General features: G+C 44.5%; 1 protein-coding gene across 1 annotated transcript in view; it reads right to left on the bottom strand.

The window, feature by feature from the left end:
* eppk1 (epiplakin 1) overlaps positions 1-13,895 on the bottom strand; it is a 36,955-nt gene extending 23,060 nt beyond the window's left edge. The window contains exon 1 of the mRNA XM_056297862.1: positions 13,835-13,895. The gene's annotated coding sequence lies outside the window, so the exon portion shown is untranslated. The remainder of the gene's footprint in view (positions 1-13,834) is intronic.
* Between the last annotated feature and the right edge of the window lie 260 nt (positions 13,896-14,155).

Genomic DNA, 14,155 nt, shown 5'->3' with positions numbered 1-14,155 from the left:
TTACAACCAATGGGGGAGAGACTGGGACTCGTTTTGAAAAAGCAAGGGCTCAAAGGGCCGGGGCACAGACAACACTAGAGTCACTCATCAGTGCATCGCGCACCATGAAACAAGCTTGTACTGCTATGTATTAAACGTTTTTTTTCCCTACATCTATATTGATGTTCCGCTCCTCATTTGTTCGAAAACCCCTACCCCCGGCTATATATATATATATATATATATCCCCCTCTCACCCTTTTTCGGATAGTGTGTGTCGTGTGTCTTCCTCAGGCTCGGGTTCTCTACCAGAGGCCTGGGAGTTTGAGGGTTCTGCGCAGTATCTTAGCTGTCCCTAGGACCGTACTCTTCTGGACAGAGACCTCAGATATTGTTCCTGGAATCTGCTGGAGCCACTCTCCCAGTTTGGGGGTCACAGCCCCTAGTGCTCCTATTACCCACTGGGACAACTGTGGATTTCGCCTTCCACATCTGCTCTAGTTCTTCCTTCAGTCCTTGATATTTCTCTAGCTTCTCGTGTTCTTTCTTCCTGATGTTGCCGTCACTTGGGATTGCTACATTGATCACTACTGCTGTCTTCTGTTCCTTGTTGACCACCACAATGTCTGGTTGGCTAGCTAGCACCTGCTTGTCAGTCTTGAACTTGAAGTCCCACAGGATCTTAGCCCTGCCATTCTCAGCAACCTTTGGCGATGTCTCCCATTTGGACTTGGGGACTTCCAGTCTGTTTTCAGTACAGATATTCCTGTACACTATCCCAGTCACTTGGTTATGCCTTTCAGTGTACGCTCCCGCAGCTAGCATTTTTCACCCTGCTACTTAGTGCTGGACTGTCTCAGGGGCATCTTTGCACAGCCTGCATCTTGGATCTTGTCTGGAGTGGTAGACCCCTGCCTCAACCGAACTGGTCCTGAGCACCTGTTCTTGTGCTGCTATGATCAGAGCCTCTGCGCTGTCCTTCAGTCCAGCCTTTTCTAACCACTGGTAGGATTTCTCGATATCAGCTACATCTTCTATCTGTCGATGGTACATCCTATGGAGGGGCTTGATCTTCCATGATACCTCCTCTTCTTCTTCTTCCTCTGTACTCTGTCTTCTGCTGCCTGAGGTACTCACTCAGCAGTTTGTCCTGGGGGTGGGGGAGGGCCCTCTTTCTGATGTACTCATGGATGTTCCTTGTTTCATCCTGGATAGTGGTTCTGACACTTAATAACCCTCAGCCCCCATCTTTTCGCTTATTGTACAATCTCGGGCTGCTGGACTTCAGGTGGAACCCTCCAGGCATTGTGAGGAGTTTCCGTGCCCTGATGTCTGTGGCCTTTATCTCCTCCTTTGGCCAGCCTATTATTCCAGCTGGGTATCTGATGACTGGTAGAGCATATGGCTTGATAGCTTGGATCTTATGCTTCCAATGGAGCTATCACCTGCCTAACTCTCTGGAGGTATTTGGCTGTAGTTGACCTCCTTGCTGCCTCCTCGTGGTTTCAATTCGTCACAGGGATCCCCGGCAGAGGGGGGGGGGTAGTGTAACGTGCACGGATAAGTAGACACGTTAGCCCTTGGCTAACGGGTGGGACCGTTTAGTCGACTGGTTAACGTTGTTGCCCGTGGTACGGGAGATCCGGGTTCGCATCCCGGGTGCGGCGGTTCCCGCACTGCTCCCTTAATTCGCTACATTGGTGTCAGAAGTGGGATGGAGAGACCGTGAGGCCATCGGAAGCGCGTGTGCCTAGAGGCGTGAGGGAGCTGATATGCGCGCTTCCCGGGGGGGGGGGGTAGTGTAACGTGCATGGAGAAGTAGACACGTTGGTCCTTGACTAACGGGTCGGACTCTTTAGTTGACTGGTTAACGTTGTCGCTTGCGGAGTGGGAAATACAGGTTCGCGTCCCGGCTGTGGCGACGTTTCCCGGGCTGCCCCCGAATTCGCTACAGTATGCTGGTTTATTGCGAACGTATTGTAGCGAATTCGGCGGGGGGGGGGGGGGCAACCACAGGAACCGTCGCCACAGCCGGGACGCGAACCCGTGTCTCCCGCTCCGCAAGCGACAACGTTAACCAGTCGGCTAACTCGAAAGACATTAATTTGTCTGCTAGCCGTCATTTGGAGCATAAATTGGGCTTAAAGGGTCCGACCCGTTAGTCAAGGACCAACGTGTCTACTTATCCATGCACGTTACACTATGCTGTGTTTACACCCGTAAATTTGCAAGTGAAGGTAATGTTGTGGGTTAACGCTGGTGGTCGTTATCTTGTTGGAATGCAACGAAACGGCCGTGAAGAGACACACAGATTATGCTGTACATCCAGACGGTCTGTGTCACATACAGAAGTGAAAGGCGACAGTTATTCAGGGAGTTGTCAGATCTGGGGGTTTGCGTCTTTCTCTTTTAAGTCTAATTTTTAATCTGAAACTAATTTTAATTTTATTGGCGGAGCAATCTTAAAATTTCTTAATTCAACTGGCCTGTATTAAAAAATATAGGATAAACAGCAAATCCTTGTATGTGGCGGGCAGCATTACGCTTTGCAGTGTTCAGCTTGTCGGAAACTCATTAGAAGAAAAGATCTGTTGAGATGCACCGTGTTCGGCGACTCTGAGATTAACATTACTTTCCTGTTCTTTTGTTTTCCAATTTCTATTTTTCCAGGCTAGGGCTACAAATGTCAGCCTCCTTTGGTAGTAACATCAGTCCTGACAATTCTGGTCTAGGGAAAATGCAATACGAAGCAAAAGATGGAACAGCTAAATGTCCTATTCTCACAGATATCCATCCATCCATCCATCCAGCCACCCATTCATTATCCAAACCGCTTGTCCTGCTCTTAGGGTCGCGGGGATGCTGGAGCCTATCCCAGCAGTCATTGGGCGGCAGGCAGGGAGAAACCCTGGACAGGCCGCCAGACCATCACAGGGCCAACACACATTCACACCTAGGGACAATTTAGTACGGCCGATTCACCTGACCTGCATGTCTTTGGACTGTGGGAGGAAACCGGAGCGCCCGGAGGAAACCCACGCAGACACAGGGAGAACATGCATTCTCACAGACATAGTCAGCAGGAAAGTGTGTGTGTGTGTGTGTGTGTGTGTGTGTGTGTGTGTGTGTGTGTGTGTGTGTGTGTGTGTGTGTGTGTGTGTGGTTATATATTTAGTTTTCTGAGAAATAAGACCTGGAAATTATCAAAAGATTCTACTTAACAAAACAACTAATTCCACTGAAAATGCTTAGGCATGATGGGCAGTCAGTCAAGTCTAATAGGATGAAATGAAATGACTTTTTTTTACCCTCCTTCTCCGTAGATGATAAAGATTGTGACCCAGACAAACTTCTTTAATGTCCATTTGACAAGAACCATCAGATCTGGGCCTGTCGCTTCCCCTACCATCTGATAAAGTGCCAAAAGGTATTGGTAGTGATCTGAGTGTAAATGATAACAATATACATTGTTATCATAATACAACTCCAATAAATGTGCTTATCTAGAATTAACATGTAGAAACGTGCCTATGAAGGAATAATTGATATCGGACTTTCTGCTCTTGTACTGATAGCTTGTAAATATGTCTCGTCATATTTTTTTTACATTTAAATAATACATTTTATTTAATAGGTACCTTTCTAGATACCTAAGGCTGGTTACCATTAATGGACTGGTAACCAGTGTAAACTGAAAGGGAACAGGTGTGATGTAGGCGTTGGAACTGGTATGTGTGAGGATTCAAGCAAATGAGTTTTGAACCATTTGCAGTTTATTGGCGAGTTTGGAGGGTAGTCCTGAGAGTAAATCAGAGCAGATCAGAACAAGCTCTGACCTTGAATCTAGGAGATTGCAGTCGTTTTGGTAAGTGATTTAAAAATTGCTTTGAGTTTTGTTTCGGAGTTATGTCATTGTCAGGCGTTCTTGTGCTGAGTACTTGCTAGTTTCACTCTGAACTTCAATATCTGGGTCAGCAGACGCAGGTCACGCCCTCTATTTCTTCCTTGGTTGTTAAAAATCTGACGGAGGCGGGTTTAGCTGTGGTACTTCCTGGTATGTAAACGCGCAGCTGCGCTGAAGCGTCAGCCCTCATGTGTTAAGACTGAATTGGGTGAAGATCTGCGAGTCTACCCTTGCGAGCCCACCAAGCAAAGACACCAACTGGTAAATCCCTTTTCTACTATTCTCTCTTTTTGCCTGCCTTACCCACCATGTGCTACAAAGACATACCTGTCATTCACCGTTACCGAAAAAAATCGCATCTGTTGCAGAAAATGCAACCATGAGAACCTCTATTCACTCAGGAAAACCTCTTCTACGCACTCCTCGTTCACTTTTGGCTTATGGATTGGCTGTAAATAAAACAAAATTTATTCAAGCACTTGCTAATCTGTCAGACATTCAGGTACTAGCCCTGACCGAAACCTGGATACGTCCAGAAAACACTCACACCGGCCGCACTCTGTTGATTCTGCTTTCTCACACACACCCCGTTCTGTTGGGCATGGAGGCGGTACGGCCGTCTTCATTTCCAAAGACTGGAAATTCACTAAGCTTTCTCCGGGAAGCAACAACTCCTCCTTTGAATACCACACAGTCATGGTTACTGCTCCTATAAAGCTGTTTGTGGTTGTCTTATACCGCCCACCAGGGTGTCAGCTGGGGAACTTTGTAGTCGAACTAGACATGTTACTCTCCAGTGTAGTAGTACTCGAGTCCGATGCGAGTGTAGTGGCTATAGGGATACATAATTCCCCTTATTGAGCTAGTAGGAACGTTTGTTTACAGCTGCTGTTTTCTCGGTTCGTGTTTACAGTGATACACTTCCGCTGCGCGGGTTTTTAGTGTTGTTGTTATGGTGAAGGAATAAATGGTGCACGTTGTGTAGCCGAAAGAGAAAGTTGTCACGACTCCTGATTGAGCTCCTCTACACGAGTCGACTTGAGCACTGATGACTCGGACTTGGACTCAAGCATTGACTGCATTCGGACTCGGAAGTTGGAGATGAGGACTGGGACTTGTTAACTGATAAAGACTTTTTTGTTTTTGTTTTTTTTTGTTTGGCTATTGTTTAATGTAGACCTTTTTTATTTGTATGTCAGCTTTTTTTACGGTGCTAGAGTGGAGCACTGGAACCCATTTTGGAACTCGACTCGGACTCAACCTTGATAACTCAGACTCGGACTCAGGTAATGGGGACTTGACTTGGGCTCGACTCAGACTCTTCTTTGGGGACTAGGATTCGGACTCTAACACAGGGGACTCGAGACTTGACTTGGACTCGAGGTTTAGTGACTCGACTACAACACTGTTACTCTCAGCCATTCCTGACGATGACACACCACTGATTGTCATGGGAGACATGAATATCCTTATTGAAAAAGCCCAAGCGACTGATTTCCTGTCTCTTCTGTCCTCTTTTGACCTCAGACAGGTCCCCATCCCTTTCACGCACAAAGTGGGCAATACACTTGATCTGATCTTGACTCGGATCTGCTCCACAGCAAATCTGACGGTCACCCCCCTACTACATCTGTCAGACCACTTCTTTATTCAATTTATGGCCTCCTTACTGGAACATCCTCACGTTCCTCCACAAAGGGTCTCCATCTGCCGAAACTTCCGGTCCCTTACAATGACCCAGCTCTCCAATGAGGTCTTAGCTTCCATGCCTCCTCATAATGAATTCTCTTCACTCCCTGTCAGCGAGGCAACAGACACACTCCGTCCCTCACTAGCCTCCTCTCTTAACAATCTCTGCCCTCTAGCATCCAAACCTGCTCGTAATGACCCCCCAGTCCACTACTCACTGAGGTCATCAGAGAGCAAAGGCCGGTCTCAGAGCGGCAGAGAGAAAATGGTGTAAAATCAGAGTCCACTGACCTCAGTGACTATCAGCGTCTCCTAGCATCATTCTCCTCCAGCTTAAAAACAGCTAAGACCACTTACTATCAGAACAAGATCTGTGGCACTACTGATGCTCAATAAAATGTTTTTTTGCTTTTAACTCGCACCTCAATCAGCCTTCCCCTCCGACCTCCACTCTGTTCACTCCAGAAATGTTCGCCTCGTACTTTACTAATAAGGTTTCTGCCATCAGTAACCAGTTCTCTGAGCCTGACCAACTCTATCTGCCAATGCTAGCCAGTAGTGTCTCACTCACCTCATTCTCCCTCCTGACCAGGGAAGAAATCTCTAAATTCTGGCTCCTGTCCCACTACCTGTCCGCTGGACCCGATATCATCCAACTTCCTACACACCATTTCACCTGCACTTAACACCGCAGTCACACACATCATCAACTCCTCGTTTACAACTGGTGTGTTGCCCACCGCATTTAAGCAAGCTCGGGGTTACCCCGGTGCTAAAAAAAAACCTTCACTTAACCCAGCTCAGGTTGAAAACTACATACAGACCGGTTTCTCTCCTACCCTTTCCTTCAAAAATACTTTAGCGCACGGCCTTTAATCAAGTCTCTGAATTCCTTTCTGCAAATAATCTGTATGATCTGAATCAGTCTGGCTTTAAGCGGGGTCACTCCACTGAGACTGCACTCCTGTCAGTAATAGAATCACTGCATTTGGTTAGAGCTGCTGGTCAGTCCTCAGCTCTACTGCTGCTAGATCTGTCAGCTGCCTTTGACATGGTTAACCACCAAATCCTCCTCTCCACACTCACTGAGTTTGGCATCTCAGGATCTGCCCTCCGCTGGTTCAAGTCCTACCTCTCAGGGACATCTTTTAGAGTATCTTGGAGGGGAGAAGTTTCCAAACCACACGGCTTATCCACAGGCATAACTCAAGGGTCAGTGCTCTGTTCCCTCCTCTTCTCAATCTACACCTCCTCACTTAGTGCAATAATTCGCTGCCATGGTTTCTCATACCATTGCTACGCTGACGATACCCAGCTGTTCCTATCAGTCCCACCAGATGACCTCACAGTCTCAGCATGGATATCATCATGCCTTGATGATATCTCTGCATGGATGAAAGAACGCCACCTTCAGCTTAACCTATCTAAGACTGAGCTCCTTGTCATCTCAGTCAGTCCATCCTTACAACAACAGCATAATATTCAGCTCAGATCAACCCAACTCATGCCCATAAAGTCTGCCTGAAATCTGGGTGTCATGATTGATGACTAACTACCCTTTAAAATTCACGTGGCCTCGATTACTCGGTCATACCAATTTGTCCTGTACAACATCAGGAAAATTAGACCCTACCTGTCTGAGCATGCAGCACAACTCTTGGTACAGGCTTGTGTTATAGCATGCATTGACTGCTGAAACTCCTTACTGGCAGGTCTCTCTGCATGCATTTTCAAACCTCTGCAAATGATCCAGAACATGGCAGTACATCTGGTCTTCAACCAACTTAAAAGAGCACATGTCATTCTGCTGTTCACATTCCTCCACTGGCTCCCAGTTGCTGCCTGTATCAAATTCAAAACCTTAGTGCTCACTTACAAAACAGCAGCAAAAATGGCTCCCGCCCACCTTACATACCTGTGGAGGCATGGAGATGTTTAGGAGAGATGGCAGTGGGTTTTTTAACTAGATTGTTTAACACAACCTTGGAAAGTGAGAGGATGCCTGAGGAGTGGAGAAGAAGCATACTGGTACCGATTTTCAAGAACAAGGGCGATGTGCAGAACTGTAGCAACTACAGAGGTATAAAGTTGATCAGCCACAGCACGAAGATATGGGAAAGAGTAATAGAAGCTAGGTTAAGAGGAGAGTGTGATGTCTTGAGTTGATGCAGTTGGACGACAGTAGGGGGAGCTAGAGGACAAGATAGGATGTAAGTGACTGTAAGAGGGGAGAAGGAGTGTGACGTGGGTTGTTCAAGTAAAGAAGCGTATGCTAACAGACGTGAGTCTTCGAGTGGTCCCTTAGCAACACAAATGAGAGGGGATGATTAGCGAGCAGCAGTATGGTTTCCTGCCACGAAAGAGCACCACAGATGCGATGTTTGCTTTGAGAATGTTGTTTGAGAAGTATAGAGAAGGCCAGAAGGAGTTGCATTGTGTCTTTGTAGATTTAGAGAAAGCGTATGACAGGGTGCCGAGAGAGGAGGTGTGAGGAAGTCGAGAGTTGCAGAGAAGTATGTAGATTTAGAGAAAGCATACGACAGGGTGCTGAGAGAGGAGGTGTGAGGGAGTCGGGAGTTGCAGAGAAGTATGTAGGAGTGGTGCAGGATATGTATGAGGGAAGTGTGACAACGGTGAGGTGTGCGGTTGGAATGACAGATGGGTTCAAGGTGGAAATGGGATTACATCAAGGATCGGCCTGAGCCCTTTCTTGTTTGCAATGGTGATGGACAAGTTGACAGACAAGATCAGGCAGGAGTCTCCATGGACAATGATGTTCGCGGATGACATTGTGATCTGTAGCGAGAGTAGGGTGCAGGTTGAGGAGAGCTTGGAGAGGTGGAGGTATGCACTGAAGAGAAGAGGAATGAAAGTCAGTAGGAGCAAGACGGAATACCTATGCGTGAATGAGGGGAGTGCAGTGGAATGGTCAGGATGCAAGGAGTGGAGGTGATGAAGGCATATGAGTTTAAATACTTGAGGTCAACTGTCCAAAGTAACAGGGAGTGCAGTAGAGAGGTGAAGAAGAGAGTGCAGGCAGGGTGGAGTGGGTGGAGAAGAGTGTCGGGGGTGATTTGTGACAGAAGGGTACCAGCAAGAGTTAAAGGGAAGGTTAACAAGATGGTTGTGAGACCAGCTATGTTATATGGTTTGGAGACAGTGGCACTGACGAAAAGACAGGAGGTGGGGCTGGAGGTGGCAGAGCTGAAGATGCTAAGATTTTCACTGGGGGTGATGAAGAAGGACAGGATTAGGAATGATTATATTAGAGGGACCGCTCAAGTTGGACGGCTTGGAGACAAAGCAAGAGAGGCAAGATTGAGATGGCTTGGACATGTGTGGAGGAGAGATGCTGGGTATATTGGGAGAAGGATGCTGAATATGGAGCTGCCAGGGAAGAGGAAAAGAGGAAGGCCAAAGAGGAGGTTTATGGATGTGGTGAGGGAAGACATGCAGGTGGCTGGTGTGACAGAGGAAGATGCAGAAGACAGGAAGAAATGGAAACGGATGATCCGCTGTGGCGACCCCTTACAGGAGCAGCCGAAAGTATAAAATCCAGATAGTCAAGTAAATTTTCTATGAGACAGTAATAAATCTCCATCTCCCGACTGATTGGGTGATGGATTCGGAATGAGCCATCATGACAGCTGGTGGTTTATTCTGTTTTATAGTTTATTGTTGGGTTAGATCAGTGTTGGACAGTATTACTAGTTTAACTACATTTCTCAGTAGCATGGTGGTAGGTCGCTGTTTTTTGAATTACACAGCTTTTCAGCAGCGAAGCTCTTATTGGTCATGTAGTGCGGTAGCACCCACATAAACTACTTTTTCTCTAACATTTCTGAAGCTCAAGCCCAGCGGAGTTTTCTGCTGCAGTCTGAAATTAACCGCAGCAGAAAGTGTCATAAAAAATTTACTTGACTAACTGGATTATTTTGCTCCTTATTTGTTGAGCACTTTACCTACCATTGAGTGTTTCTTTTAGCAAAGTTATATATATATATATATGCCCAGAGGAGGTTTCTGCTGCAGTCTGAAATAAACTGTAGCAGAAAGTGTCTCATAAAAAATTTACTTGATTATTTTGCTCCTTATTTGTTGAGCACTTTCCCTACCGTTGAATGTTTCCTTTAGCAAAGTTTTATATATATATAAAACTTTATATAAAACTTTCTATATGTAAATACGTGTATATATATATATATTTTTTTTTTTAAATAGCAAAGATTGCTCATGTTTTTTTTTAAATGGCAAAGATTACTCATGCTTCCTCTAAGTTGTGGTAATGGGTAGGTAAAATATTTTTCATTTCAGATTTGTTGTGCTATCTGTCTTGCCGTAGTAGTTGACATAAGACTAAGACATAAGACTCAGACTTAGTGCAGTGTTAGCATGTGACACTCCTTTTTTAAAATACACTTAAGACTTGACTGTCTTGCAAGTCTAATCAAGCCTACTCCATGTTTTCATTTTGATGAATTGAAATGCATCTTCTGACAGTCTACATGAGTGTTTCAGAGACACCAAGTATTTGGAACGGCATGTTTCATGACACAATGCTCTGAAACTGGAACTTCAAGAAGCATTGCACTGTAACCTGAATACCACTTGCAAATTCCTTCAGTCTGAAAGACAAACATCTTACAGTCATTGCTCTCCCTGGATGTCTTTTCATAAACCCTAATACAGAGATTCACAACAGGAGGATAATTTCTTAAAAAGAAAAAAAGCTGCTTAAAGTTGTGAGGTGCAGCTGTGTGTGTTTTGTTCTGTCATCTGTCCCCCCCCCCCCCCGAAGACAATAAACTATCTTATCTTCAAATTGGTGACTCAATCCTATTGTGTGTAATCAACACATTTTGAAGTCTTGTTGAATACATTCTTTTTCCAGTAGTAAAATACATCATGTTTTTATTTTGGGCATATTGTTTCCATTTTGCAGATATGTAGTGCCAAAGCATTTTTTCTGGCATTGGTTAATATTGAAATCAAGAAACAAATAATGTATCTTATGAAACAGACACACAAAAGAGTATTCAGTTAGTGCCCGTTGCCATTGCTGTTTTACAAGTATTGCACTGCCAGTTCAGTACAAATAACTGTAGGCATGGGGCTTTTATAGGCCCAGCAGTTCTCCTCGCCCCTGCTGTTGGCATGGTGTTTTACATGCTGGATGCTATTGTCACCAGTAGAAACACAGTCAGAGTTAACGTAATCACAAAAAGGGTGTGGAGGAATATTCAGTCACTAGAAACATGAAGTTGACTGAAGAATTAAACCAAGATTGTAGACAAGATAGTGCTTTTACAATGCAATCATGGGGCACATGATTCAGATGCTGTGGGTGCTCTGTCAGAAAGTTTACTTTGTACAGACATGTTAATTTCATTTGCTACATGAAAAGAAAATAATGATGAATCATTGATTTCATTAAGATAAATTGTGTTTGATTACAAATAGTTAAACTGTCAAAGAGCTAAAGCTGTGCACCAGCGTGCTTTGCAATCCATGCAATGCAACATCTAGTTCATAATCATAACGTGGTCACCATGATGATTCACAGACAAAAAAAAAGAAAAGAAAAAAGAAAGAAAGTAATTTTCGCTCCTATTTGACTGAAAGCCTGTCTGATTGTACAAGAACACAAATGTGTATTGTTTATAAGTGCTATCTGTGACAACTTTTATTGAGTGTGCTATTTGAGATCATTAACTAATTTGTAAACATTTGAATATGGTGAAAGATATTGAACACGTTGATCACATTTATTGCACCAACATGAAAGGGCCATTGATATGAAAGGCATACATCTCTTGTATAACGCTGTCCAGAAAAGGTCACCGTGTGGCTGCAATTATGTCTCAGTCATTTTCACAGGTTAAGGAGCATCAGGTTAACATGGTTTTATTTTTCCTCCCTGTACCTGAGTATGGTTCCAGTTAGTTGTGCTCTATCAGTTTAACAAGAGACCGATTAGACATTTTCTAAGATGAATGACATCCTTTTATCTTTTTTTGGAGTTTGGATAATGGATGGATGGATCACGGATGGATCCTTTTTTTTCTAATTGTTTGACCTGCCAACTTGAAAATTACAGAAGAACGTATTTCTCTCACACCAGCCTCTTTGACTTCATCCTTCCCTTTTCTTTTCTGTTTTGTTTTTTGTATTTTTTTTCTTCTGGTATCGATTCTGAACTTTTACATTGTAAAGTGTCACTGAGCTCTGGAAAGACACGATACAAACATAATTTATTATTCCTCATTCATATTCTGTTCTTCTTCCAAACTTTGCTACTAGATGAATAATCTAAATTTTCAGCGCTTGAAAATTTGGTGATTAAGATTATTGAACCCTAGTAATCTGTTTAACTCACTTGTATCTTTTTTTGGGGGGGGGGGGATTTTTTTCCCCCTTTTCTGCCCAACTGTACTTGGCCAATTACCCTATTTCGGGTATTACCCGGTCGCTCCACCTTCTGACGAGCTGGGGAGGGCTGCAGACTACCACATGCCTCCTCTGATACATGTGGAGTTGCGAACCACTTCTTTTCACCTGACAGTGAGGCGTTTTGCCAGGGGGACATAGCATGTGGGAGGATCACGCTGTTCCCCCTCCCCACCGAACAGGTGCCCCGACCGGCCAGAGGAGGCACTAGTGCAGCGACCAGGACACATACCCACATCTGCTTCCCACCCGCAGACACGGCCAATTGTATCTGTAGGGACGCCCGACGAAGCCGGAGGTAACACGCGGATTCAAACCGGCGATCCTCACATTGGTAGGCAACGGAATCGATTGCTACGCTGCCCAGATGCCTCATTTCTATCTTTGAGTGACAGTTAATTACCAAGGGTGACAGTTAATTACCTACAATGAAAAACCAAATATTTCATGGGTAATGCATCGCAGTTGAGTGATCTGTGGTAATATTTATAATAATGGTAGCTTCATACATTTGGCCTAGAAAAAAGTACTGACCTCTTAAATGGCAGCTGATGTTGACTAACGTATATTTTCCCACCCAGTTATATAAAGTTAGATGATGCACATAAAATAAGGTAGTGGCTTCTTCTTGGCTTAATCGAGATACATTAGCCTATAGCAATGTATCCAGCATGTGTGACTGTGATTAGCAATGTGTGCCTGTCTCTAACCCGTAAGCACATGTGCCACGGTGTTATGGGGTGTCATAAAAGGGTCTGTGCGACAATGCATGGTGCACTTTGGGTTTATTTGCTTCACATGACACTCTAGTCCTGTTGAGGTTTAGCTTAAGGTTTCGCATTGGTTGGTCAAAAAAAAAAGAAGCTTTATTTGCCATTCAGTTAGAATAAAACTATTGTGTCAATCTCTTTCGTATGTGACACACTAACCCTGATACTGAGGGTACAGGATGTGGGCTGAGTTCAGCCTTAAGGAAAAGATCAATGATTTGACCAAACGTGTCAAAGGAATTTTAGTCCACGCCCACCCATGTTCCATACCTACGTGGAGTTGTCGGGGCTCTAAATGTAGTGATAAATAGCACCAAGATCCAGTTTGAAGTACAAGATAAGAGTTCATGGTCAGAAAAGCCCCTGTAGCCTCTTGATCAGTGTCTTTCTTCACCAAAAGTAAAAAACGGCAAATATCTGCTCTTTCCCCTTGGTGCTGACAGTCACAAGCACATTACCGCTTTTGGACTAAACCCTGACACACAGCGTCTAGTGTTGACACCATCGGTGACAGTAAAATAAGTCAAAAGGAGTTTTTTTTTTTAATTGAATGTTGTGTAATCTTAGATACTCAGCCCATGACTGCAAATCATTGCGTTCAGTAACTGCATATGTCTGTGTCACTTATGGCATTAAAGACACTGTGTACAGACTTGTCAGATGCTGCAGACGCGACATATCCACGCTTGTTTTGGATATAAAACTACTGACACTAAAATCTGTTGAGGGTAATCCCTTTGGAATGTTTGCTTTCCTTTTTATCAGGAGGGAGTTGGCCCACCGCACGGATACGTAATGTTTTTTCTTCACATTTGGCCTTTATCTTTCTGTTCCCCTGAAACTTGCACCTCTTACTCGAAACTCAACAGCCATTTCATGCGTCCCCTTTACCACTGGCAAAAATATAAAAAACCTTTTTCATTGAAACCATCATATTTTCCATGAGAACACTGTGATTCAACTTTACTAGATACATGGCAACATTACAAAACACTACGTTATATTTCCACCCCTTCTTCCTGTAGAGTACTAGCAGAGTACTTACCAGTGTCCTGGACTCAGGAGCGGTCTGCCTTAACTGGAATGACAGAGTGTTTGTTCCTCACACTCGGAGGAAAACCGCACGTTCCCGTCAGTAGATATAGATCCAGCTACAATGCCCCACCCCTCCCGAGGAACAGCCTCCTCTCCTGTGATTGGCAAAAGAGCAGCACATCCAGAGGACTCTCGCTATTGAACCCTGCATGGCAGGAAGTCCTGTGGATTTCCCCTGAGTGTACTCATTGTGTTATTAGACAATAACTGCAAGGAATTCAAACTTGTCTGTCCTCAGCGTTGGTCAGCAAACTCATAAAACAGAAGCAGC

Source organism: Lampris incognitus, chromosome 18 (assembly GCF_029633865.1).
Source record: "Lampris incognitus isolate fLamInc1 chromosome 18, fLamInc1.hap2, whole genome shotgun sequence".
Lineage (NCBI taxonomy): Eukaryota > Metazoa > Chordata > Actinopteri > Lampriformes > Lampridae > Lampris > Lampris incognitus.
The sequence above is the reverse complement of the archived record's forward strand: the minus strand, read 5'-3'. Positions and strand labels throughout refer to the sequence as shown.